The sequence below is a fragment of the Thamnophis sirtalis genome, unplaced genomic scaffold (genome assembly GCF_051295495.1).
Source record: "Thamnophis sirtalis isolate CommonGarterSnake01/CBP01778 unplaced genomic scaffold, rThaSir2_p1.2 scaffold_22, whole genome shotgun sequence".
NCBI classification, from domain to species: Eukaryota; Metazoa; Chordata; class Lepidosauria; order Squamata; family Natricidae; genus Thamnophis; species Thamnophis sirtalis.
Genome location: NW_028261402.1, coordinates 414,459 through 441,531, shown reverse-complemented (window position 1 = coordinate 441,531; position 27,073 = coordinate 414,459). Strand labels below are relative to the sequence as shown.

At 42.6% G+C, this 27,073-nt stretch overlaps 1 protein-coding gene across 2 annotated transcripts in view; it reads right to left on the bottom strand.

Annotated features, from left to right (window-relative positions):
- LOC106544854 (amphoterin-induced protein 2-like) overlaps positions 1-20,971 on the bottom strand; it is a 36,473-nt gene extending 15,502 nt beyond the window's left edge. Inside the window, exon 1 of one of the 2 annotated variants that reach the window (XR_015695250.1) lies at positions 20,755-20,765. The gene's annotated coding sequence lies outside the window, so the exon portion shown is untranslated. Of the gene's footprint in view, positions 1-20,754 lie in introns of both variants that reach the window. The other variant, XM_087703110.1, reaches the window with a different exon arrangement.
- Positions 20,972-27,073: the final 6,102 nt, after the last annotated feature.

Below are 27,073 nucleotides of genomic sequence, written 5' to 3'. Positions count from 1 at the left end.
GCCTACCCAGTCACATGACCACCCAGTTACACCCACCCAGCAACCCCATTTCCCACCCATTCTGGGCAGCGGAGATTGGAATGGGTAGAAATGGGGCACGTGGAGGCCAAAAACAGTGTACGCAGAGGCCAAAATTGGGATGCAGAGACCAAAAATGGGGCACACAAAGAGGGCAAAAGGCAATGGCAATCCTTGCAATTTGAAACAGTTGATGGTCTGGAGGCCGATCTCATCAATAATCAACTGCTTGTGCTAATCAGGCTGTGCTGAAGTTGAAACTGAAACAGGTTATTCACTGTTTGCTGCAAGGAGGCAAATTGCTGGGACGCAGAGGCCTAAGTATGGGGGCCAGCAGGTGGGCGGGGCTACATTCGGTGTATAAGATGCATCCAAATTTACATCCTCTTTTAGGAGGGAAACTGCGTTTTATATGTCGAAAAATATGATAAATGGGAGTTCTATAACCATACATTCCAGCTTCTGCCCTGGTGGCTGATCGGTACACCAGAATTATTCTGTTTAAATGCCTGCTTTCTCATAAACAAGTACCTAGTCTGTCACATTCTGGCAGTCACATGGAAGAAACCAATAGAGAGACAAATATGTTTGATGCAAATTTTTTATCTCTCTCTGGTAATCAAGTGTTAACCGGCACTGAATGACAATGATACAAAGGTAAGCAAATCCAAGTCAGTTCTAACCAAGTTAACACCATCACCATATATATGTATATCATTACCCCACCCAGTTCCACTCACACATCCACCCAGATGACACCCCTAACTACCAGCACCAATCACCATGACCCTAGTCACCCTCAGCCACATTCCCATTCAGTGTCATCCTTGCCTCCTTCCTATCAGCAGCACCTAAGTAGAAGAGTTACATCAGAGTAGGCAGTTGCACCCGAGTAGAAGTTACTTCAGAGTAGGCTCTGAAGTGCAGCTGTTGTCCAGGAGGCACACCTGCAGAGTTGTGAGGGAAGCCATCAGTGGTGGGTTCCAGATCCCATTGCAACTGGTACAGTTGCAACAGGCCTGGCATCCACCACATGCACAGTGCATGTAAGCATTCTTACCTCTTGCGAGGCCTCCGCGACGCTCCAGCTGCTCAGCGGAGCATCACACAGGCTCCGTGCGCTCCGTGCATGGAAGCACAGAAGACCTCAAATACATGTTTGGGCGGGAGGCAGCTTTAGTTCTACCGGATTAATTACTCTGACGTTTGGGAATGGACCTATAAACTTCAGACCCAGCTTATGGCAGGGCACTTTAAGGTCTATATACTTGGTAGATAAAATTACCTTATCCCCGACTTGAAACTTTGGTTGTGGACTATGTTTCTTGTCGGCGTGTCTCTTGTAAGTTTTTGCTGCTACCTGCAATGCTTTTCGGACATTTTCCCACACTGGGTGCATGTAGTCTACCCATTCCTTTATGGTTCCGTGATCAGCAGTGGCTTGGGGACATTCAGGTATAGCCATAAAATCAAACCCATTCAGAATACAACCTCATTGCAACCTCAGCAAATGGCAGTAGATCCACCCAGTCAGTTTGCTGATATTGCACATAACAACGGAGATACTGTTCTATTGCAGCGTTAGCCTCTCTGCTGTGCCATTGGTAGATGGATGGAACACAGAACTCAAACCTTGAAAGGACCCCACCCCCCTCAGGAAACTGTGCCAACATTGAGCAGTAAACTGTATCCCAGGATCCGAGATTATATGTTTAGGTACACTGTGTAACCAGTAAATATGTGCTAGGAATAGTTTGGCCAACTTTTTAGCTGACGGGAGCCCTGGGCAGGCGATGAAATGAGCCTATTTCGAGAACAAATCAACTACTGTCCAGATAACGGTATTCTCCCTGCTCTCCGGCAGCTCCACAACAAAATCCATTGTTATTTCTTCCCAGGGCTGGGTGGGCTTTGCTACTTGTTGTAACAAGCCAGGAGGCTTTCCCGGTCGGCTTTTCATAGTTGCACAAATGTTACAACCATGAACATATTCCTCAATATCCCGCTTCATCTTGGGTTACCCAAACTGCCAGCTTGTCAAGTGCAGTGTCTTCAGGAATCCATAACGTCCTGCTACCCGTGCATCACGACAACGCTATCCTTTGTTCGGTTGGAATATATATTTATGACCCTTTCCAGGCTAAACCATCTCTTTTGGTTAGAGTCTGCTGATTCACCTGGAACCAAGGGTCTAGTGGAATGCATCTCTAATAGACTATGTGATATCAGCTGGAGGCTCTCTGCAATTGAATGCTGGCCACTAAAGCTATATTTGCCGACTGGGGAAACATAACCTGGATGGTCTGCTCTTGATCACTATTAAATTGTGGCTTCCGTGACAAGGCGTCTGCAATAAAATTTCACCCACCAGGAATATATTTCAGCTGGAAGTTAAACCTATGGAAGTAGAGTATCCAGTGTACCTGCTTGGGCAACAACTTCCGGGGAGACTGTAGAGCAGGGGTGTCCAAACTTTTTGCAAGGAGGGCCAGATTTGGTGAGGTGAAAATGTGTGGGGCCAACCATTCAGCCTGACAGTCTTTGAACCATTAACACTAAATGCAAATGAACTATTTTATGAAAGACTAAACAAATAACTCTGGTGGGGAGAAGAGACTGCGGGCCAATCGAAATTTGAAAATGGGCTGCAATTGGCCCCAGGGCCGGACTTTGGACATGTCTGCTGTAGAGCGTCCAGGTTCTTATGGTCAGTCCATACCTTGAAGGAGACCATAGCCCCCTCGAGTAAATGTCTCCACGTAAGCAGCGCCCATCGCACCACAAAAGCCTTCTTTTCCCATACAGCCCATTGTTGTTCTGTGTCAGTTTGCGGGAGGTATAGGCACATGGCTGCAGCTCTCCTTTTTCATTTAGTTGGAGTAAGAAAGCTCCCACTGCTGCATTGCTCCCATCTGCCTGCACTATAAATTTCCAGGCTGGATCAGGATGTCTCAATATTGGCTCATGTGCGAACAATTCCTTCCAACGTTTCAAACCATATTCCACTGTAAGTGTTGACTTGGACGAGACTTTCCAGCAAGGTGTCTTATTTTCAATAGATCAGTAAGGGGTAAAGCCACCTTGGCGAATGATGGTATGAACTGACGGTAGAAGTTGGCAAACCCCAAGAAGTATGTTAGATGCAGTACTTTAACATACAATTGGGCGAGAACTTTTCTTGCCAATCTAATGTGTTGATCCATGGTTTTCGTGTAAATTAAAATATTGTCCAGGTAAATGAGTACACCTTTATAGAGATATTCATGCAGTACCTCGTTTATTAACTGCATGAACACCACCAGTGCCCCCTGTAACCCGAATAGCATCACCCGATATTGGTAGCTCCCCAGGGGACAATTAAAAGCTGTCTTCCACTCATCCCCTTCTCGAAACCTGATATGGTAATAAGCCTCCCTCAGATCTAACTTAGTGAAAATCACTCCTTTGGCTAAATGGGCCAGCATATCCTTTATGAGTGGCAGCGGATACATATGCTCTACACGGACTCCGTTTATACCCCGAAAATCTAGACATAAACGCAGACCACCGTCCTTTTTTCCCTCTGAATAAAACAGGGGAAGCAATAGGGATCTTGCTGGCTGTATAAAACCCGTGCCAAGTCCTTGTCAATATATTGTCTCATCTCCTCTAAGACTTTGTGTGTCATAGAGTACATCCTTGGCTTGGGGAGCTTGGCTCCTGGCACTATTTCTATAGCACAGTCAGTAAAACGATGTGGAGGGGGGGGACATTGCACTCTTTTTCACTAAAAACCTCAACTAAATTGGCATACTCCTCTGGGACCCCTACTAACTGGTCCACACCCTTCATCATCTCTACCTCCTGCTGCTGACCATTCCCCGTGAGCCATCTTCCCGTGCCTAGCTGTACATATGGCGATGGTTCAGGATCCACTCCATATATGCGGACAACAACTCCTCCACCATATAAGGGGCCACCACTTATCCAGCCATGCAAGGTTGAGTATCACGGTTTCCGTCATCTGTGGTACTATGATAAACCGGATTAACTCCCAGTGCTCCCCAAGCTCAAGTCTTATTTTCTCCATAATCTGGGTAGCTGGCACCTCCCCCCCCCCCCGGAACACTGACCCATCTAATTGTGCAAACCATAGGGGACGGGACAGGTTTTGAACTTTTATCCCCAGCTCCCTCACCATACTTAGACTTATGAGGCAACAAGTACTCCCAGGATCAATTAAGGCATCATATGCCCAATGTCTCTGAGCACTGAGAATAACAGGCATCCAGAAGGGTTTTATTAGCATATACACCATAGGGTCATTTTCACCCTCTTCATCATTCTCACACCCTTCCACTGGAGGGCTTGAGTATGTTATATCTTGAGAGTTGTCAACCGCCACTGTGGAGTTTTCAGTGGCAGCTTGCTGAACACCCCAAGACTTCTTTGGAGTTTTCCTCATGGTTTTCTGGGCTATACTAGATGGAACCGGGCTCACCTGGACTGGCTCAGGCCATGCGGCTGGGGTTGTAGTATTGCAGTCTGCCACTCTGTACTACTTGACCTCTCAGCGGCTTTCGATACCATCGACCATGGTATCCTTCTGCGACGGTTGCAGGAGGTGGGAGGCACCGTTTTACGGTGGTTCTCCTCCTACCTCTCGGACAGGTCGCAGTCGGTGTTGGTCGGAGGGCAGAGGTCGACCCCAAGGCCCCTCAACTATGGGGTGCTGCAGAGTTCGGTCCTGTCCCCCTTCCTATTCAACATCTATATGAAGCCACTGGGTGAGATCATACGCCGGCACAGGATTAAGTACCACAAATATGCGGACGATACGCAACTGTATCTGTCCGCCCCGTGCCAACTCGGCGAAGCAGTAGAAGTGATGTGCCACTGCCTGGAGGCTGTTAGGGTCTGGATGGGAGCAAACAAGTTGGCACTCAATCCAGACAAGACCGAGTGGCTTCTGATGTTCCCTCTCAAAGATTGGCCAAGTATTCCATCTCTCAGGCTGGGGGGTGAAATTATACGCCCCTCAGAGAGGGTCCACAATTTGGGAGTCCTCCTGGATCCCCAGCTGACTTTAGAACACCATCTGTCGGCTGTGACCAGGGGGACCTTTGCCCAGGTTCGCCTGGTGCACCAATTGCGACCCTACCTGGATCGGGAGGCCCTTCAGACAGTCACTCACGCCCTTGTGACCTCAAGACTGGATTACTGTAACGCACTCTACATGGGGCTGCCCTTGAAGAGTGTTCGAAGACTTCAGTTAGTCCAGAATGCAGCCGCGCGAGCGATTGTGGGTGCACCTAGGTACACCCACGTCACACCTATCCTCCGTGAGCTGCACTGGCTACCCATTAGTCTCCAGACCCGCTTCAAGATGCTGGTCGTCACCTATAAAGCCCTACATGGCATCGGACCTGGGTACCTGAGAGACCGCCTCCTGCCGATTACCTCCCTTAGACCGATCAGATCTCACAGGTTAGGTCTCCTCCGGATTCCATCTGCCAGCCAATTTTCGGCTGGCGACCCCCCGGGGGAGAGCTTTCTCTGTTGCAGCTCCAGCCCTCTGGAATGACCTCCCCGTGGAGATCCGGACCCTTACTACTCTCCCGGCCTTCTGCAAAGCCACCAAGTCCTGGCTGCTCCAGCAGGCTGGGGGGCTTGTGAAATATCCAGCCCCACGGTAATTGTGAATGTTGCGTATTTTTAAAGTGTTGTTTTGTCTATTTATCCCCTTCCCTTGTTTATTGTAAGCCGCCCGGAGTTCTCCGGGAGTGGGTGGCATACAAGACCAAATAAACTAAACTAAACTAAACTAAACTAAACTAAACTAAACTAAACTAAACTAAACTAAACTAAATTGTGAAAGGTCAAACAGCCTGTGCTCAATTCAAAGTTCCAAAGTCCTCACCATCAAAATCAGCTCTTTCATTTTCTTTGTTTGTGCCAAATAAGCATTCTTTCCGGTAGAGATGTAAATGTAACCTTTAACTCCATAGAGACTCAAAATGCAAATTGTAGCAAGGGAGCAGGGGACGGTGTATCTTAAGTTCTGTTGAATCAAGCTTTTTCAGCTCTTGATTTCGTTTCCTTTGTTACTGCTTGGTGAGTTCTTCTTCTGGTAGGTGCCTCTGCTTCTTAGGGTTTTTTTTTCAGTCAGATATCTTAAATCCTAAATGCAGTCTTTAATCTTCAACTCCACAGGAGCACCGAATACAAATTGTAGCAGAGAAGCAGGTGAGGGGTGGAGGTATTCTTCTTCAATTTTAAGTCATAGATTTTTTTTCCTCTCCTCCCCTTCAGCTCCTTCGTAAGGTTTCCATGGAGTGTGGAATTTATCAATTACCTGCTATTAAAGTCTTTCCAGGTTTCAAATTCAACTAGATAAAAGATTCCCCCCCCCCCCCCGGATATTGCTGAAATATCCAATCCTTCTTTTAATTCCACTTCCTAAGCTAGATAAATAGTCCGTTCTCTTTGGGCTTTAATGTTTCTAAACCACCATCTTTTTTCCTTTTCTCTTTGTTTTACTACAGTTCCCAATTTCTCTGTTAATGCTATTTTATGTTTGAATTCTCTCCCAATAACAACTCCACTCTTACTCTATCAGTGGGTTTTAAATCTTCTCACCCAGTCTTGTCACTTCGTCCAGCCATTGCTTCTGCACTCATGCTTAGCCCAGTTGCCTCCAACTTTGTGGCAGACATTTTGCAATGTCTGTCTCCCCCACCGCCAGGTCAGAAAGCTAGTCTTTGGCTTTCAAGGAATCAGTTTCTTCCCTTTTGGCCATTGGAGATGCCACTCTTTTTTCACTTTCTCTTCAAGAAGGCTCTGGTCTGAAAGACCCCTCACCAATGGTTTGTCAGCCTGGATTTCACGGGCCCCTTAGGACCGCTTTTCAAGTCTGTCTTGTTGCAGCGCTAACCAGAAGTCTCTCAAAGATGTTTATCAAACACATTTACCACCTACACGGAGTACCCAGGAGAATCATCTCTGACCGCAGAGTTCAATTCACCACCAAATTCTGGAGGGAGTTCCTGAGGTCCATTGAGTCCACACAAGAACTAAGCCTTCATCCAAGCATGAACAGAGCAGCGGAATGTGTAAAAGCAAATAGCAGTGGACTTATATACCGCTTCATAGGCCTTTCAGGCCTCTCTAAGCGGTTTACAGAGAGTCAGCATATTGCCCCCAACAATCTGGGTCCTCATTTTACCCACCTCGGAAGGATGGAAGGCTGAGTCAACCCTGAGCCGGTGAGATTTGAACCGCTGACCTGCTGATCTAGCAGTAGCCTGCAGTGCTGCATTTAACCACTGCGCCACCTTGAACAATATATCTATTGTTATGTGGATAACCAGCAAGACAATTGGTTGGACCTGCTACCATTCACTGAAGTAGCATATAACAAAGCTGTCCACAGTAACACTGGATTAACTCATTTCAAGTTACCAGCAGCATGGAATTTGTTCCCATGCCTGAACTGCCCAGAGAACCACCCCTTTTCCATGTCTCTGACTGAATGGATGGACACTCTTAAAAAGGGGTGGGAGAATACGAAAAAAGCTCTGGCAGAAGCAGAATAATACAAGAAACAAGCTGACAAACACTGGTCGCTTCAACCCCCCTCAAATGTGGGGGATAAAGTTTTCTTGTCTACCAAATATATACGATTAAGAATACCTAGGACCAAAATTTTTAGGTCTCTTCTCAATAGTGAAAATAATTAACCCAGTTGCAGTTCAGCTCAGTCTGCCCAGAATTCTAGGGAAAATCCACCCAGTCTTTCAGTGTAACTTGTGAAAACTGTGATTGGGTCTAATCTAAGACCACAGACCCAACCACCCCCTCCTGAAAAAAAATTAGACTCTAGATGGTATAGAGGTTGTTTGCAATATTTAGTGCATTGGAAGGGGTACCCTTTGTCTGAAGCTAGATGGGTGAAAAGTTGGAGTGTAAGGGCTGACAAGTTAGTAAAACAATTCCACGATAAATTCCCCTATAAGCAATAGCAGTAGCAATAGCAATAGCAGTAGACTTATATACCGCTTCATAGGCCTTTCAGGCCTCTCTAAGCGGTTTACAGAGAGTCAGCATATTGCCCCCAACAATCTGGGTCCTCATTTTACCCACCTCGGAAGGATGGAAGGCTGAGTCAACCCTGAGCCGGTGAGATTTGAACCGCTGACCTGCTGATCTAGCAGTAGCCTGCAGTGCTGCATTTAACCACTGCGCCACCTTGGCTCTATAAGCCAAAGCCCCGCCCCCCAGGGGGAAGAGGTGATTAGTTATGCTTATGTTAACCCCCTATATTATTCTCTTTTCTTCTGAGGGGAGGCTGCCTGTCATGCCTACAGCCATCTTTTCTTTTGGAACTTTGGCCTGCCACACTTTCTATTATGCTACTATGGATTTTCTATTGTGGGAAAATGGGAGGGAAGATTGTACGGAGTTAGATGCTATGTAGCCATAACAAAATTCTTTCTGGAAAGCCAAGGCCATCCTTTGTCTTTCACCTCTGCACCTGACCCAAACTGGATGGGTGGAACTGCCAGTATGGCAGTGGAAGATTGGACCATGTGGTGGACTTGTGGGTGTGGGGGCAAGATCTTGAACTTTCAACTGGGTGGGGAAAACTGGGATTTCAGATTTGGGTTTTCCCAGATGTGCCAACATGGCTCTGAATAAATTGGATCTTTGAGCAATACTTTGCCAAGGACTCTGATTTACTTTTGGATGATATTTGGAACCCTGACAATAATTGGAGTTCAGCACAAAGGGTCATGCTGACCCTTTGTAGTGTAAAGTGACTTAAAGGAATGCTTTAGGAGATGGGGGCTTCTTCTTAGGTGTGGTATGCATTGTTTAGATGGGTATAAATTGTGTAGCTTGAAAACTGCTTTTTGCTCTCCTCAATCCATTTGAGAAGGGTCTAGGAGGCCGCGATTGGAACCGCTTTTTCATTTCTCTTCAATAAACATTTGAATTGTGAACCAGACTTGTCTTTGCATTGTGAGTACAAAAATTGGGGTTCTACATCTCACAGAACCATTGCATTAAATCAACCCATTCTATTGTCAGGCCTGCAGCTTTATTTTGGATCTCTGGCCTGCCACACTTTCTATTTTTCTACTATGCCTTTTTCTATTGCGGGAAAATGGGAGGGGATTGTACGGAGTTACTTACTGTGTAGCCAAAACAAAATTCTTTCTAGAAAGCCAAGGTCATCCTTTGTCTCTGCACCTCTGCACCTGACCAGAACTGGATAGGTGGAACTGCCAGCATGGCAGTGGGAGATTGGACCATGTGATGGACTTGTGGGTGTGGGGGCAAGATCTTGAACTTTCAACTAGGTGGAGATAACCTGGAAGCTTTCAGATTCAGGTTTTCCCAGATGTGTGAACATGGCTCTCTTAATAAATTGGAACTTTGAGCAATACTTTGCCTTGGATTTTGATTTACTTTTGGATGCTATTTGGAATCCTGACATCTATATCTTCAGGGATTATGATATCACTATCTCCTAGGACTGTGTTCAAGTGAGGTTGATCTGATTCAATGCCCCAATATATAGTTTATATGGGAAGCAATCCTTTGCACATTTCCACAATCACAGTGTCCAATTATTCCCCACAGGCGTGTATCAGTTCACAATCACAACAATAATTCAGTGATAGAGTTACAATCACAGAACCAACACAATCTGTAGAGTGCGAAGTTGTACAGCTTCTTTTTGGATCTTCAGATGGAATAAGAGAGGCCACCACTTAGACTGGAAAGACCAAAAGGTTGCTACTCCTGCAACAGGAAAAGTCACAAACAACCCATTCATACTACAATGACCACATCCGTTTTTGGGAATGTTTATTCTCAGTGGGTCTTCTCCAGGAATCACTTTCCACTCTTTAACTTCTTCCACTGGTCCTTTTACACGTGTGTAGTGGTCCACTCTTTGTCTTTATTGGGACTGCTGTTTCAGTAGTCAGCAGGACTTGGTAGGACCTGTCCTATGCTTGGCTAAGTTTTTCCTCACATCAGGACCCAACCACCAGGCTGGAACTTATGAACAGAAAATTTGAGAGGTAGAGTTTGAGCTAGTTGTCCTTTGTTTCTGAGGTAAGATAAAGAAGAGGAGAGGCCAAGAATACAGTTCTTTACAGTCATATCTTTAGTTTTATATTGTGGAATTTCCCCCATTCTGCCCAAGTGTGGTAATCCAAACATCATTTCAGAAGGTAAAATACCAGTAACTCTTTTTGGGCAAGTTCGAAGTCTGAGCAAGGCCAAGTGTAAAGATTTGGTTTACACCATACACGATTTTGCATTCCATGGAACATAACATTCCCACTGCCTCTATGATTGATTGAAGAGCTTTTGCAGTAAAATGAGTCCTCTGGTTGTTGTCTACAGCTTCATCTACTCTATATCTAGATATAATCTATTCCAATATAATTTTGGTGACTACTGCTGCAGCGGCACTCATGGCTGGATAAGCCTCAACCCATCCAGTCAAGTGACCCACTATAAATATTTAAGTCACCCCACTTGAGGTAGTTTAATAAAATGAACTCAAATGCATTGAAATAGTCTCACACTAAAGTTGCCCTCCCTTTTCTTTGTGTAGAACTTATTTACTGTTTTACATACTATATATTTTTCACATATTCATCTCAATCCACAGCATCCATAAGCTTCTACAAACAAGTCACATCATACCTTAGTTCTCCAATGACTACCCTGATGTACTATGTCCAAAATAAACATTTGCATCAGGTACTACCCATTTACCTTCTCCACTTCACACTTTCACTAACTCCTTTTTCTCATCTAACATTAAACATTCAGCTCCTTCTGCCACTGCCATCCTGGCCAATATCCGATCATCCTAGCTTGATTCAAGCAAACATCAGTGGTTAATACTAAATAATTTTGTTCCATAAGCATACTCTCATATTTCAAAATCTGTAAGGGCTCCTCTCCTAAATTAAGAAAATGAAGACTCTTGAAATGGATTATTTCAAAAGGAACCTTTAATTAAGAAGGATGGAAACCATTAGAGGCAAAGCAACATCTGAATCCCTTAGGCAATGCAGGTAAGGGGCATACCTCTGTTGATGATAGTCCTAGTCAGAGCCCCTGAAAGAGGAAGAGGGCCTACGGTAGGAAGACGGGCGTCTGTCCAGCTTCTTGGCGTTTGAGGGAAGAACCTTCTTTTTGTTTTTATTCTCAACTAGAATGGAGTCAAGGGACGCTCCAAAGAGATTTGGGCCCGAGAAAGGGGTCGCTGCCAGATTCCATTTGGAGTTATTGTCCATCTACCAATTGCAGAGCCAAAGCAGGCTCCTGGCCATTACAGAGGTGGAAAGGACCCTGGACGCGAACTTAATGGAGTCCAGGGTGGCGTCCACCGAGAACTGGGTGGCAGAGATTATTTTGGTGAGGTCTTAGTGAAGACACTCATCCTGGATCGGAATACGATCCTGGAGTTGACGAAGCCGCATGACCGTCGTGCGGTTGAAATATGACGCTGCTGCAGCCGCTTTAATGGCCCAGACGGAAGCAGTGAAGTTTTTATGTAACGTGAGCTCTGCCCGCTTGTCCTCTGGCTTCAACCTATCCGCCACATCCCCAGAGACCACCGTGGATGTGCTTGCCAACAAAACTACAGGGGCATCTACCGTGGGGAGTTGTAAGGCCTTGACAAAGGCCTGTTCCATATTGTAGTAGCGCTTATCATTTCCCCCCGGGTTAGGTAAGGATGAAGGTCTGACCCACTGATTCTGAACCACTTCAAGGAAAAGCGGAGAACCTCCTCCTTATCCGTGTTGGGATTTATGAACATGGCTAAATTCGGATCCCTGTGTTGGGAAACTGGGGGAGCCCCCGTACCAATCTGGGTGGTCTTCTTGGCCTTGTGCAGCATAGGCTTGAAGGCTGGGGGAGGGAACACACCTGGAAAGGCAGGGGCATCAGCAATAGCAATAGCAGTAGACTTATATACCGCTTCATAGGCCTTTCAGGCCTCTCTAAGCGGTTTACAGAGAGTCAGCATATTGCCCCCAACAATCTGGGTCCTCATTTTACCCACCTCGGAAGGATGGAAGGCTGAGTCAACCCTGAGCCGGTGAGATTTGAACCGCTGACCTGCTGATCTAGCAGTAGCCTGCAGTGCTGCATTTAACCACTGCGCCACCTTGGCTCCTCAGGAGGGGCAGCATCTTCATCCTCTGAGAACACCAGGTCCGGGTGTGCAGCCTCCCCCAAAATGGAACCCTCACTGACCACCGAAGGGGAAGGGGGCCTAGCACTGTCTTGTCTGGTGGAAAAAGAGGACCTACGTCTGGGTTCTGCTGCCGGCCTAGGTCCCCCACGCGATTCATCTCTCTGAGACAGACCAGAAGAAATGCCCCTATATATAGCAAGGGAAATAAGTCTCCTAATACTATCTGGTAATTGCTCCAATTCCTCCAGCTCCTCCTCTGAAGGGCCACAAGGAGGCCCCCTGGGTGCCAGTTGTGCAGCGGGCAAGAAATCACGAGACCCCCCCTCCCCTGGATCCTCCAGGTCATGCCTATGGACCTGGGCGATATGGATGGAGATGGGGAAGTCGCCTCCCTCCTGTTTCTGGCAGGTGAACTGGAGGGACAAGAGGGGCTAAACCCCCTGGCTGGGGAACCAGAGACTTGAGACCTGGTTTCAATGGGGGAATCTGGATCTACTGTGGGAAGCAGGCCTAGAAGCCTGAGCCATTTTTTCTGCCCTGGCCACCTGCTTCTCCAGGGCCTTCTGGCGCCGTGACTCGTCCCTGGCAGCGGCCCTGGAAGGGCGTTGGTCAGCTGAGGGCCTGGGGGCCGCTGCCCTGGGTCTAAGCCCCCCCTGGGACTCCTCCACCATATCCCCCTGGGCCTTGTCTGAAACTGAAGAGGCCATGCTTCACTCACGTGTCTTCAGGCCTCTGTGCCTCTTTGTTCTGTGGGCTCGTGTGCTGCTGGTGTTGCAGGGATCGCGAACAGTTCAGGCCTATCAGGCCACTTTCCAAAATGGCCACGACATGTGGAGACGATCCCGACTACAAGAAGGGCTCTAAGGGGGCTACCCTCGCAACGAGCCTGGGTCCTCCAACCCTCATGCTGACCAGAAACACCACTCCGAAAGCCTCCGTGCAGTCAGCATTCCTCCCGGCTTCTCCTGCGCATGGCAAGCCTCTAGGCCTAAGGAAACTGCTGCACGCATGCTCTGCTTGCTGCCCGCACTGCCAAACAGCTGATCCAAGCGGCGCCAAAAAGCGCAATTTCCACGAAGGAAACTGCTGCCGCTACTGCTGTCTCCAGCTGCCTGATGCTAGCTTTTAAGCCGCGGGCCCTTCGCACAGCTCAGAAACGGCCTCCGCTGATTGCGGAGGGAAATAACCCCCCTTTGGAGGCAAATCCAAATTGTTTAGCAAATTTAGGATTTCCAATTAAGCCAAATCAATTGCAAATTTATCTCAAATACTTCAGAAGCACTCAAATCTCTAATAACCTCGCTTGGAGCCAAGTGACTGGACCAAAAGACTGAGGGAAACTGGGAGCCAGAAGGAAAAGGAGGTGATATTAAAGAAAAATCCCTCAGTCTCTGGATCAATCAGGCTGTCACAAGCCCAGTTGTAACCCCTCCCACCGGAGCTACAGGAGAACAAGGAGTGTTGGCACAAACACCTCCATTGGAGTTTCCAGTCCACAAATTCCAAATCGGTGACTGGGTGCTGATCCGAAGGTGGAAAGAGGAGAAACTTACACCCATGGGAAGAAACTTTCCAGGTGCTATTGAAATCTGAAACACCTGTCTGAACAGCAGAAAAAAACTGGACTCACTATACCAGAGTGAAAAGACCAGTGGATAATAATTTTGTAAATAATAGATAGAGTGGGAAAGCATTCCTCAAGCCGACCCCCTGAAACTAACCCTTAGAAGGCAATAGAATATAAGTAACCACTGCGGATGTGTTGGTTCTGTGACTGTAAGTGCTGGTACGAGTGCTACTGCTGCCCCAGTACATGGAGACTGTAAGGAAGAGTGTGGCTTGCCATTATTGAGGATCTAATCCCAGAATGACGAGCCTTTTCCAAGTGTTGGTGTTACTGGAACTTTTTTGAACTTTACAGGGGCTGTGTATTTTAGATGGCCAAAGCCATTGGACAATAAATAACCAGGCTCTACACTATCGGGAGTCTGAGGCCCCTAAGAACTTGAGCTGTTATAACCTATCATCCTTATACTGCAATCAGTTAAAGGAAATTAGGCAAACATTGCACCAGAGTTGTAAGGACCAGCAGAACCTAAGGTTATGTAACAACATCCAAGGGGTAAAATGTAAGCGAGGAAGGACCAACAGAAAACAGAAAAGAGATAAGCAAATGATGATGTTAGCAGTGGTAACTGAACATACTGCAATTTTGAAATATGAAAACGCTTAAGAAATTGGGGAGAGTTTGGAACTTTTTAATAAGTAAGTTTTATTTTTGAAGATGGTTAAAGAATAGAAAGGGTAGGGAATGCTAAAATTTAAAAATAAAAGCCTCTGACTGGGGATTATCTGGGGATTAAAACTGCAACTGCACAGGGGCAGGAAGAGGCTTAATGTATTCTTAATAGGCACCTCAGATTAGTTGTAACCCCTGAGGACCTATCCAATGGGACCAAAGGGGAGGGAAAGGGGTGCCGTGTTAGGGACCGGGTATAAAACCCTTACTTTTGAATTCAGGAATGTGTTCTTGAGCCTAGAATTTACAGTTGAAGTCTTGCTCAAGCTCACCGCACTTTGCAAACTGCTTTTTGTTTTCTTTTATTTTTGTAAATAAAATTCTTTTCTTACCGATACAAGTTTTTGTAAGGATTTATTTCCAACAGTAAGAGCGGATGTGCTGGTTTAAAAATGGTTTCAGACACACACCACCCTGATGCTTGTCCATTCATCTCTGTAACTACTTAATGCTGTTAGATAAGAATTAGAAAATCCCAATCCTGCAGTTCTAGCTTGTTTGGATATTACCATAATCTGTAAACACCAGAGTGATTTGAGAGGCTTAAATAAAAAAGGAATTCTCTTTCTTACTTCTTTCCTTTTTTAGAGGTTGTGCTAAACATTGAAGAATGGATATAACTAATAACTAAATGTATTTAATGCACAAACATTCATATTTGCAATGGGTTAACACCCAACAACTTTTTGCCATTGTTTTCTCAAACAGCCCCCAAGTTTCCTGAGGCAAAGAGGGTTGAAGAGAGACAAAAACTATTTAAAAAATAAATATATAAATTTAGATTCTAAATCCAATGTACGCCTACCAGAGACTTACAGCCATTGTCACCTTAGGACTTGCCTCAAAAATAGAAATGTATAGAAATGAACTCTTAGTGTTTAATCAAAATGTAATAAGGCTAAATTAACAGCTATAAAACATGTTCTTGGCAGATTTATTGTATTGCTATGCAAATAAAGTTGACTTACTCTGTTAAGAGGAAAACAATGATGATATTGAATAAACGCTGGAAACCTATCTTGTTAAATAAATGGTTTCCTGGTTTACTGCAGCTCTGGAAAAACTGTTAAAAAAAAAACTCACCTACACATTCTGAATGAGCTTTCTAGTTCTCAGATTCACTGTCATGCCCCCAGGTAAGATTCACACTTGAAATGCAGATTCATTTTCTGGGAAAATTTGGACATAATGATAGGTTTCTTTATGAGGCACAAGTTACGATTACTGAATATACAGAATCTCATTTGGAATCTAGGTGTTCCTTTAAAATAATAATAGGTATGAAAACAGCTGATCTAATTTTCTGGTAGTTTGATGTGGTCCTTTTGTGATAAGGAGGTTAGACTGATTTTGAAAAACTTGGGGGTTATGGGGTTATTTTTTAACAGTGATATGTTAGAATTTACATTGCCATCTTTTACCTCTAATTCAAAAATGACAGGAAAATATAATTGTTTTCAGCAAACATGGTTATATGGGAATTTGTGCCCTGACAAAATGTATTCTTCACAAGTTGCACTTTAAGTCAAATAAATAACAAGTGTATTCTGCAATTCTGTTTTTGAGTTATACTTCCTGATTAAGATGCATCTAAACTGAAACCACAAAACTCAATCCACGATGGTTTCAGAATTTCTTCTCTTTCAGTCTGTGTCATAACAACACCCCACTAATTGTCAACCCCTCCCCCATCATGGCTGATCTCAAAATCAAAGCAGGTCAAGTCTGATTAGTGTTTACTTTGAAGAAAACCAAGCTAGATTTTGAAGTTTTAAGGAAATCTAAATAACCCAACAATGGAATAGTAAACCTCATCTATACTGTTGCTAAGAAAAATATGAATATATCCATGAGGTTGCTAACAGTTGAGCTTAGACTGAAAAAGAATCTCTCCTTAAATTCACTCCAATGCCGTGGAAAGGAACAGCTATCTATTGAATTATCTATTGGATAAGCCATTCGATTATCTACAAAATAGATGGTTTATTTTATTTTTATTTTTTGATATTGATCATTATTATCGATTTCATGGAGCATTTTCCTCAATTTCTGCACTGAAGAAGAATTCCATTTAGGAGTAAACAATTGCGCAATACCAAGAATGCTTAAGTGCACACAAAGAACACACATTCAGATATGAAAACATGTTTTTAGCAGTACAGAATGTAAAAAACAGAATGCTTATAAAAAGGCAGCATTTAGCACCTGCACTACTTTATATGTAAAATTAGAGACAAAAAGATATAATTCTAAACATAAAGGGCTGATCAAAAATTATTTTGACAATATTACAGCCCATTGCTTCACGATGGCAAACATCTATCAGGAATTCAAAACTCTAGTGTGGAAAGCCAGACCTCCAAATATTGTTTTCTAAGGTGCTGAGGAAAACATATACAGTTGTAGTTCATTTTAAAGTGAGATGTGTGCTCTGATGACCAAATGGCCAATTACATCTATATGTAGCTGACTTGTAACTGTACATAGGGAACTTCCATTTCAAGGCAATTGTTTTTTCTGAAATGGACATATTATGACAAAAAAATCTAGAATTGTCTGGAATAGATAGTTGATCTATTCAGGGGTGGGTTGCTACCGGCATTACTGCCAGTTCGGCGCGCAAAAATGTGTGTGTATGCATTTACACCTAAAAGGGTCTGCGCATGCACAGAAAATAAGAAAAAAGGGGGGGATTACATTTCTGCAATTAGATTGTTCTGCGCATAGCAAAAATAAAGATGGTGCCGCTGACAATAGAACCGGTTCTACCTACTTGGCCGAACCGGGTCAAACCGGTAGGAATCCACCATTGGATCTATTGCTAATTATTTCTGCTCAATTTAAATGTAATTGCATTGACTGGGCTACCATATGTAGAATGGCTTTCAAAGAAGATACTTAGGAGAAGACAACCTTGGATACATTTTACACTGGAATTAGTAGAGTTGAGAAACAGAAAGCCAGATGAAACAACCCATGCTTTTTCTCCCCTCTTATTTTGTTGTCATTGACAGATTGCATTGACGTCTGGTGAGTAGTCACTGTGAATTAAGCATTTCTGAAGAAGCTACTTCAGATGGCCATTAAAAATCAATCCGGATAAAAGAGAGATCTTAAGATCACCCATGTGAACTCTGGAAAGCTGCTTCTCATGAGTAAACTGTAGGAACTGAAGTTTTTGTGATTAGCTTATGAGCCCTTGACTTGGAGTTGAGGGGGTCCAATTAAGCTCATAGCTGCAATGTAGTTTATTATGTGGACATAACATTCTGCCAAACCTCAATTCTTAATAAGATTTAAAGTTTAAGTTAAAGATTTAAGTTAATTATAAGAATCCTTCCTATGTTAAATATTCTTTTGAATTCCTAAAAAAAACCATGAAGGTTTTGAAGGTTGCACATTAAAGGGAATCAGAAGGAAATAAGATTACAATTAAAGGAGAACATTTACGCTTGACTTTTCTAACAGAGAATAGAGCAAAATACTTTAACATCAGAGATATATGTGGAAAATGGTCCAGATTGTGGTTGAAAGATTTTATGGAAGAGGAATGGGATTTACCAGACAAGACATTCATTTGAATGTGAATTTAAAAATGACAAGCTACAAGAATAAGTATTTCTCTTTCTTAACTGTCAATCATTCCAGAAAAAGCTGGTAAAAACTAGAACCATTGATATTAATTTTATTTTTATTATTTTACAAGAAAAAAGTATTAGAAGAAAAAAGAATTAGAAAAACTAATACATTTTGAAATTCAAAATTATTTATCAATAACATAGATTTGAATTTAGGGTAAACATCTAGAAGACAAAAATCCCATTAATTTGATTGCTGAACCATCATAACAGATTGATACTAAAGTATGAGATCTAAATTATTTCTTTACTCTAGGCCAGAAGTCTTTGCACTTTTGAAATTTAATTTAATTTTAAGTTAACCAAACTGGTTAACTGGTCATAACTATTCTTAATCAATGTATGCATTGCATTTAAATGTATAGGTTTTATGCAATTTTGGAGAGAATTTCCTTGCACTTTCCCTGAAGTATCTGATAACATATAATTATTTTTAATCCTTTTAAAAGCATTTTTCAGTCTAATGAAAGATCCAGAAAAAACAAAATGTTTATTTCAGCTAGTACTGTCAAATTCAATGGCTTGCAGTTCTTATTAGTAGAAAAAAAAAACACAATTGCTTCATTCTTTCCAAAATGCAAAATATCTACTAGCCTTGGATAAAAATGAATGAAAATGTACTATTGGTTTTTTGTGTTGTTTACGTAAAGGACAGGCGGTTAATCTGTTAGGAATTTGCTGATGAATGCTAGTCTTACTTAGCATAGGAAGCATTTCATGTCTACCAAAAATCTAGGTCACAATTGAACATATTTCATTAAAAGTATTACTTTCATATTCAGAAGTTTATTGAAAAACTGCATTATTAATTTATTAATGTACCCAGCAGATTCAATTAATCAAATGTACTAAAGTAAACACATCGGCATTTTAATTGCCTCAACATATTCTCTACCAAAATTAAAAATAAAATATAACTCTTTAGCTGTCTATTTAATATACACAGGAAACTTTGCAGACATCTCTCTCCTCTCTCTCTCTCTCTCTCTCTCTCTCTCTCTCTCTCTCTCTCTCTCTCTCTCTCTCTCTCTCTCTCTCTCTCTCTCTCTCTCTCTCTCTCTCTCTCTCTATATATATATATATATATATATATATATATAAATAGTATGTTTCTTAATAGTTTTGCTGTCAGTCATCAGTGACTGTTATGGTTGTATCAGTTGCAAACAATACCATCTACCTTAATTTGTGTTAGGTGGACATACACTGGATTTTCTGAATAAACAAACAAGGAACAACTTACATTATTAATTATAGTCAGATTTTATCTTTTTTTACCTTTATGTAGTCTGTTGTGACATAGGTTTTTGATTCATATAGTATCTTCTCCTTTTACTATGAAGTCATCTCACCATGTAATTTTGACAATCTTTTTTTCCCAGTTGTTGCAATTACTCTACCTACCATTCTAGCTGATCCAGACAATTTCAGACTGATTTTTTTCCTCTGTTTACCAAGCATTTCTCTCTCCCTCCAACCTTTTTCACTTCAGTACATATTGATTGCAAAATTGTATGAATGTCAACATAGACATCCAGTAAGTTATACAACTTACTCTTATAGAATTATGTGTAGGCCTACAATCTACAGATAATTATAGATATCTCCAGCAGTTCAATTACATACATAGAGTAAATTCTTCGTCCTTTTTTTCTTACTGGGTTCATTAAGAATTTATGTTCTTTGATTTATTGGTTCATCTTGATTGTGATACCTCAAATTCCTTACTTTACACTTCGACATATTTTCAGTATTATATTTCATTACTTCTTTTTCTCATTCTGGTTCATGGTTTAGCAATTAGTGTCAGAAAAACACCATCCAAAAAGCAGAGAGCGGATGTTTTTATTCATAATATTTGTATAGGTTGGCTAGTATTTATAAATGAAAATATAAAAAGAATGACTGTAACCTAAATATAAATTCGTGCCATCATAGGACAAACTATGATCACTTTATCAGCGACAATCCTTGACTGTTCTATGATTAAATTAAAATAGATTTGGGAAAGATGGCCATTCCATCAGGGCATCCCTACCACCAAGCACACCTGAATTCCAAAGTTTCTAGAACAAGTGATCCTGTGGAGTTGTGGTGCCTCAACGTTCTGTAGAACATCATTGCTATCCTGGATGTCTGCGAGATATTCGGGAGCACCGTTCTCAAAAGAACGCTAAACCCTGGCCTGCTCCCTAAATTTGCTGAAATGACTGATGCTTCCGTGCTAGGCTTGGGCAACCTCTCCCACTCTTTGGAATCAAATTTAATTATTCTCCGACACTGCGTGAACCCTCCTTTTTAGACGGCAAATACAGGTTTCAAGAATAAGCAGCGCCACGTTACTAGAAGGCCCTGTGGTAAAGGGTTTATTGGGTTAGATGATTATGAAATCATAAGGACGCTACTCTTTGCTAAAGGATCGCGCGCAAAGGACAGAGTTTTGTTTGTTAAGCGCGAAAGAAATTGTGAACATCCGTGTTCTCTTCCCATTCCATTTAATACATAGCTTCATGTGGAATCTCTGGGCTGAGAAGCTCCCTATGAATGACTGGGTCTTGCAAAGTGATCATCCTTTCTGGAAAGCTTACCTCGTATTATGATGGTGCAGGAACCAGTGATTCATGGCAAGTCCAAGAAAAGATGCGAGTCTGGATTGCGCCTTGGACTTTACCGCGTCGCTCGCCTTTCCCAGCCGCCATGCATGTCCCTTTGCACAGGCTTGGTCTACGTTTGAAGTTTGAGGTCTGAAGCAACTGGAAAGGCGGAGGCGGTAGCGGCAGACCGGCGCTCTGGCCGTGCACTCAACCCTCCCTGGGCATTTGCTCTACCGCCTCCGCCCACTTCTTGACGGCGGATTGGCTCGTGGCGCCCGAGCAGACGCCTTTGGATTGGAAGAGCGGCCCAAGCGCAGACGATCCTGGCGATTAATTGAGCTACAAATACTCAGTTCTCGAAGAGATCGAAGCGTGTAGATTTCCTCGTTGCCGCTGGCCACTTTCCTTTATCAAGGGGCCAATACATGCCGTGCCATCAAGCTAAAGGAAGTGGAGGCGACGGAGCGAGGAAATCGATAGGGATGGGCAGAACATGCGTTACTTCCCGGGAGAAATTTTCGAAGGATTGGAAAGCATGAGACCTCTCCCCCTCCCCAGTCATTATGGAGCAAGAAGAAAACACGAATGTGTGGGTTGTTTGGACACTGGCTGTGGATCTCCTTTGTTCGTTTACAGAAGCTGCAAGAGTGCTGGCAGCAGCTGGTGCCGCTCTTGAGCATGTTTATAAGGGATTGATAAACCCCACTTAGTACCGTGGCTGGAATAACCATGCACTGAATAAAAGGGTTCCACTATTGTTGCACAATGAATGAAATTTTCTGACGAGTAAATGAGTAGACATAGGCTTCAGTTGGTAAGTGTAGGCAGGGCCGGATTTTCCTATAGGCTAACTAGGCTTCAGCCTAGGGCCTCAAGATCAAGAGGGGCCTACATTCAATAGCAATAGCAGTTAGACTTATATACTGTTTCATAGGGCTTTCAGCCCTCTCTAAGCGGTTTACAGAGTCAGCATATCGCCCCCAACAACAATCCGGGTCCTCATTTTACCCACCTCAGAAGGATGGAAGGCTGAGTCAACCCTGAGCCAGTGAGATTTGAACTGCAGAACTGCAGTCAGCTGAAGTAGCCTGCAGTGCTGCATTTAACCACTGTGCCACCTTGTTAGCAAAATTAAAATTACACTATTCTAAAAACAGTGAACACTAAAACACTGAACCGAAAATAAGGAGAAATTCTACGCATATGATTAATAAACAAACATAAAAATGTATTGGTTAAGATCGTTCCAGCGCCATGGCAGTTGGGGAGCCCGCCCACGTTCCTGGCACAGCGGTTGGGCGAGAGGCGCGGCTGCTCCCAGTAGCCGCCCCGTTGACGCGGAGCCCACCAGTGGCCAGGCAGGTGAGGGCGAGGGGGCCGAGCCGGGCAGCTGAGTGCAGCAGGGGAGGCGGCTGGCCTCGCTGCCTTTGCCGCAGAGCAGAGCCGCCCTCCGTCGGGAGGCCAGCTATATATATTGATATATATTGATATATAATCACAGTAATGATGTATTTTATTGTCTCTCATGTAATTTACAAACTTAAAAATGGGAGGTGAAAGGGCCTCATAAGTGGAATAGCCTAGGGCCTCTTTTCATCTAAATCCGGCCTTGAGTGTAGGATACAGTTCTTGCCACCTAAAAGCACATTTCCTCAATCCCTGCCCTTCCTATGTACTTATGTCCTGATCTCTAGTCAGTGTGACATCCTAACTGGAACATGGAAATTAAAAAGCAACACATCTGGAACATATCAGATTAGAGAGGCTGTGTTTAAATTCATCTGATTCATCAGATGCTAGCCTTTAGGAGCCGTTTAATTTGTTGAAAAAAATGTCCTTCTGGGTTCGGCTCCAAATGGGGAAAAAAGACACTGGAGACATGGAGGCTGCTTGGAAAGATGGTTTAATGGTGAATAGGACCACATGGCTTGAGTCCTGAACAGAAAAGATGACCTAATTGTTGCAGAAAATGACAGGGCTTAGGCGTCTCAGGATGCAAGGAGAAGTTTATTGGCAGCCAGGTTCAGAAAACTAGCCAAAGGCTAGTATTGCAAGTTCTGAACAACCTTTGTTATCGAAGCACGCATTCTTATACATTCTCAAAAGCAGCGTAACATGGAAACACTTAACTCATTTCTTATTGGTTACCTTGAGGAAAGAAGCTTTATAAGTAGATATGGTCTTACTTCTCCTTTTGTCTTGGGCCATAGGTACTGACTACGTGTCTCTATACGAACTTTAGCTGAACCTTGTGTTTTTGGGCTTTTGACATAAGGACATTTACTGGAACCTTTTCTGGACTTCTGTGGTTTAAGACTGATGATATTTTCCTGTCTTTGTACACGACTTACAAGCAGGCTTTCCGTTTTGCCATGTCTTATTCTTATATTTTAATTCACATTTTATCCAGCTTTAACATGCTTTGGTGTTGGTGGAGAAAAAAAGAAGGGCGGGCTGAGATGCTGAGTCCCTGGTTTTATGCCCTCTCTGGCCTTTGATCTTGAGCTTGTATTCTGATTGGTTGTCAGACTTCCATGGAACCATGCAGGGGCAACTCTCTAGGCTATGTTTTGAATCCAGGTTTGGTTGAGTTCACAGATGCCATGTAGTGAGTTGGGTTGATGAAAGAAATGTCCTTCTGAGTTCGATTCCAAGTGGGGAAAAAGACACTGGTGACATGGAGGCTGCTTGGAAAGATGGTTTAATGGTGGACAGGACCACATGGCTTGAATCCTGAACAGAAAAGATGATCACATGCTTCAATGTTGGTGGAGAAAAAGAGAAGGGAGCTGCAATGCTGAGTCCCTGGTTTTATGCCCTGTCTGTCCTTTGATCTTGATCTTGTATTCTGATTGGTTGTCAGACTCTCATGGGGCCATGCAGGGGCAACTCTCTAGGCTGTGTTTTGAATCCAGGTTTGGTTGAGTTCTAAGATGTCATGTGGTGAGTTGAGTAAAGGGCCAATATTATTATGCCTTAATCCCACCCCCTGGAGTTGAAGAGGAGAACTCTTTATTATGTAAAGGCACTAGCTTGGCCATCTTAATGGCCCATTGACAAAGGGGGTGGGGGCAGGAAGCTGCAGGAAGTTATTCTCTCTTTAAAACATGTTTCTTCCTTTTCACATCCAGGGAAATATAACATTCTGCCATTTCAATATTTCCTAGGATATTTCATTTTTCTGGGAGAGGGATGGGTTTTAACTTCCTACAATCCCTCCTTTTTTTTCAAAACATGTGAGTGGAACAAACATGTTTTTGACAAAAGATTAAAATTGGACAGATCGGGGAGACTTAATTTGTTTCCCGATGGAAAGTCATTGAGAGAGACAGCAGAAGGATCTCTTCAGTGGCTCCCAGAGAGCTTTCAACCATGAAGGTCTACCAGCCAGGGCACAATTTCTGGAAAGAAATTTACAGTATCCAATTTTCCATGCCAATTAATGTCAGATATCACTTTCTGTGAGCTTCCAGACAGGTTTCAAGCAAGCAGAAGTCCCAAAATTCTTCACACCCATGCTTTTCCTTTAAGTTACAGGCTGCCCATTTTGAAGGGATGGTTCTTGAACCTGCCCTAGCTCTTATTTTAGTGAGGCCAAATTGAGTTTAGCTAGTGTGCAATCCAGGCTATTTAATATTTTTAAAATTACACACAATGAGCCCTGGGACTCCTACTCATGAGACCACCAGTGCAACATATCCTGCTTTACTGGGCAATGAGGCAGCATCATTTTTGAGTCAGTCAGGGCTTGGGTTTTGAAGATCCTTTCTGCTACTCTTCAAGTGGGGGAATTGCCTGAGGAGAATTGACCCTCCCCTATGGGATTAACAGGGAGATATCACTGCTTAGGCTTTTTTGTGCTAGGGCAAAAATCAACCTAGGAGAAGCTTTGTGTGGGGGAGACAGTTTTAATCTAATTCTGAATGGGGTCTGTGTGTGCGCGCACACGTGCGTGTGCGCGCGCACGTGCGTGTGCACACGCGCATGTGTGCAGCTGCTTCTACAATACAGAAAATACAGACATTTTGGACAAAATTTCCCTCCCACTAGACAGAAATCTAAGGTGTTCAGAACTTGCTGTGCTAGCCATTCTAAAATATAATTCTTACATGAATACATTAAACTGATTACAATATAAATGAGAGATGAAAGAAACCTTAAAATGAATTTCTGTGAAGGAAGCAAAGAAAGAAAACTTTACAATCAATTTCCACCCTCCCCCATAGTGTTTACAGCTGTCTTCTGGGGATTGAAGAGTCTTTGGGTCTTTACTTGTCCATCTCAGGGTCCTTTCTTTCATATCTGCTGGATGGTATTGGGCTTAGCTTGCTGGTAAGAGTGGTCAGTCAGGCTTGGTAGAGTCTGCTCCAGGCTAAGTTTTTTCCTCGTGTCAGGTTTTATCAGGACGCAATCACCAGCAGCCAATTCCAGAGTTATAGTTTGAGCTAGCAGTCCTTTGTTTCTTTATTTTTAATTTTTTAATTTTTTTTTAATTTGAAACAAATACAACATCCTTCTTTACATGCTATAGAAAGTGTATCAGTTGGTCACAAAAAGACTTTCGTGTGTCTCTTCCACAGTCAACAAACATAATTCATATTAACGTAAGTATTTTAACTCAAATATTCATACATGTCTCCATCATCATATCTCCATTTTCATTTGACTATAATTGTTTAAACGCCCATCATAAAATATACCAAAATTTATTTCTATTTCTAAAATCCTCCACTAACACTAAATCCTTATGTCCTATTCTAGCTAAACATCCATAATATTTAATAACAAAGTTTTCTAATCCTCCTTTTCAAATCACTGTTTAAAGTTTACATCCAGTTTCCTTACGTTATACCCATATCTATATATACGTTGTTATTCTTATCCCTCTTTTATTTGACTATATCCTATATCATAACATTTTCTCCCTAATAATCAAAACTTTAACTGTATCTAACTTAGTTCTTTTTTTAAAATTGTTATTATTAACTTTTATGTATAATCCAAAGGGATTGCTAATCTTCCTTACATGGGTACCATTCAATAGTCATATCCAATTATACTCATCATAACACTACACATTGTATACATTAGTAACATTATAGGTTATTTATTTAAACCATATCTATTGTCAATAAATTTCACTAAATTTAACTAGTTTTAAATTATATTCTTCCATCTATCAACCTCTATCTTTCCAATAGCAAAACAGTCTCATATCTTCTGCCATTTGTGGTGCCAGTCCTCTAATCATCTTCTTGATCAACTTTGTATGGACTCCTCTTAGCAACTCCTTGTTTATAAGATCTTTCATGTAATCTTGATGCCCTCTTTCTGTTTCCTTAGTCAGCTTATCTTTGATTGTCAGCAGTGTTATCAATGTTTTTGCTAATATAATTTCTCTCTTTAAATCCATAGATTCTTTGATTTTTTTCTTCTTCTGTATCTTGCCCTCTGGGATAAATTTCCTCTCCATTTAATTCCTCTTTCAGTATTCCATTCTTTCCATTTTCAGAGACAAATCAATCACCATAAATATCAGCAGATTTAATCTCTTTATATTCATTTCCCACTTCTATTTTTTGAGTTTTAATCACCACAATTTGCATTTGATAGACAAAGCAATAGCAGTAGACTTATATACCGCTTCATAGGGCTTTCAGCCCTCTCTAAGCGGTTTACAGAGAGTCAGCATATTGCCCCCAACAATCTGGGTCCTCATTTTACCCACCTCGGAAGGATGGAAGGTTGAGTCAACCCTGAGCCGGTGAGATTTGAACCGCTGAACTGCTGATCTAGCAGTAGCCTGCAGTGCTGCATTTAACCACTGCGCCACCTCGGCTCTCAACTTCTTCATCATATTTTGCTGTTATATGCTCTAAGTCTTCCAGCATCATCTTTATCCTCTCATATGTATTTGATAATTTCTGTATTTCTGAAAGTATCTTTTGCAAGCTTAGAATTTCCGTTTGCTTTTGAAATTGTGCCATTCTCTCAGCTAACAAACACAGCTGCTCTAGCTTGGAAGGTTAATAAAATTAAAACATAAATTCACAAAAGCATTTGTTTTCTCGTTTAATTAGAAGAACTTTACTGCAACAATGGCTCAAAATCAAAAGAATCCACTATGTGAAAACCCCAAATTGGCTATCACCAACAGAAAGAATGACACACCCAAATTTTACAGATTGGAACAAAATCCTAAAATACAGAGATCTAATTGACAGACGGGGAAATTTAAAAACAATTGAAGAATTGGCAGATCAGAATATGAAAGTTGATTGGCTAACTTACCTCCAAATTAAAACTAAATACA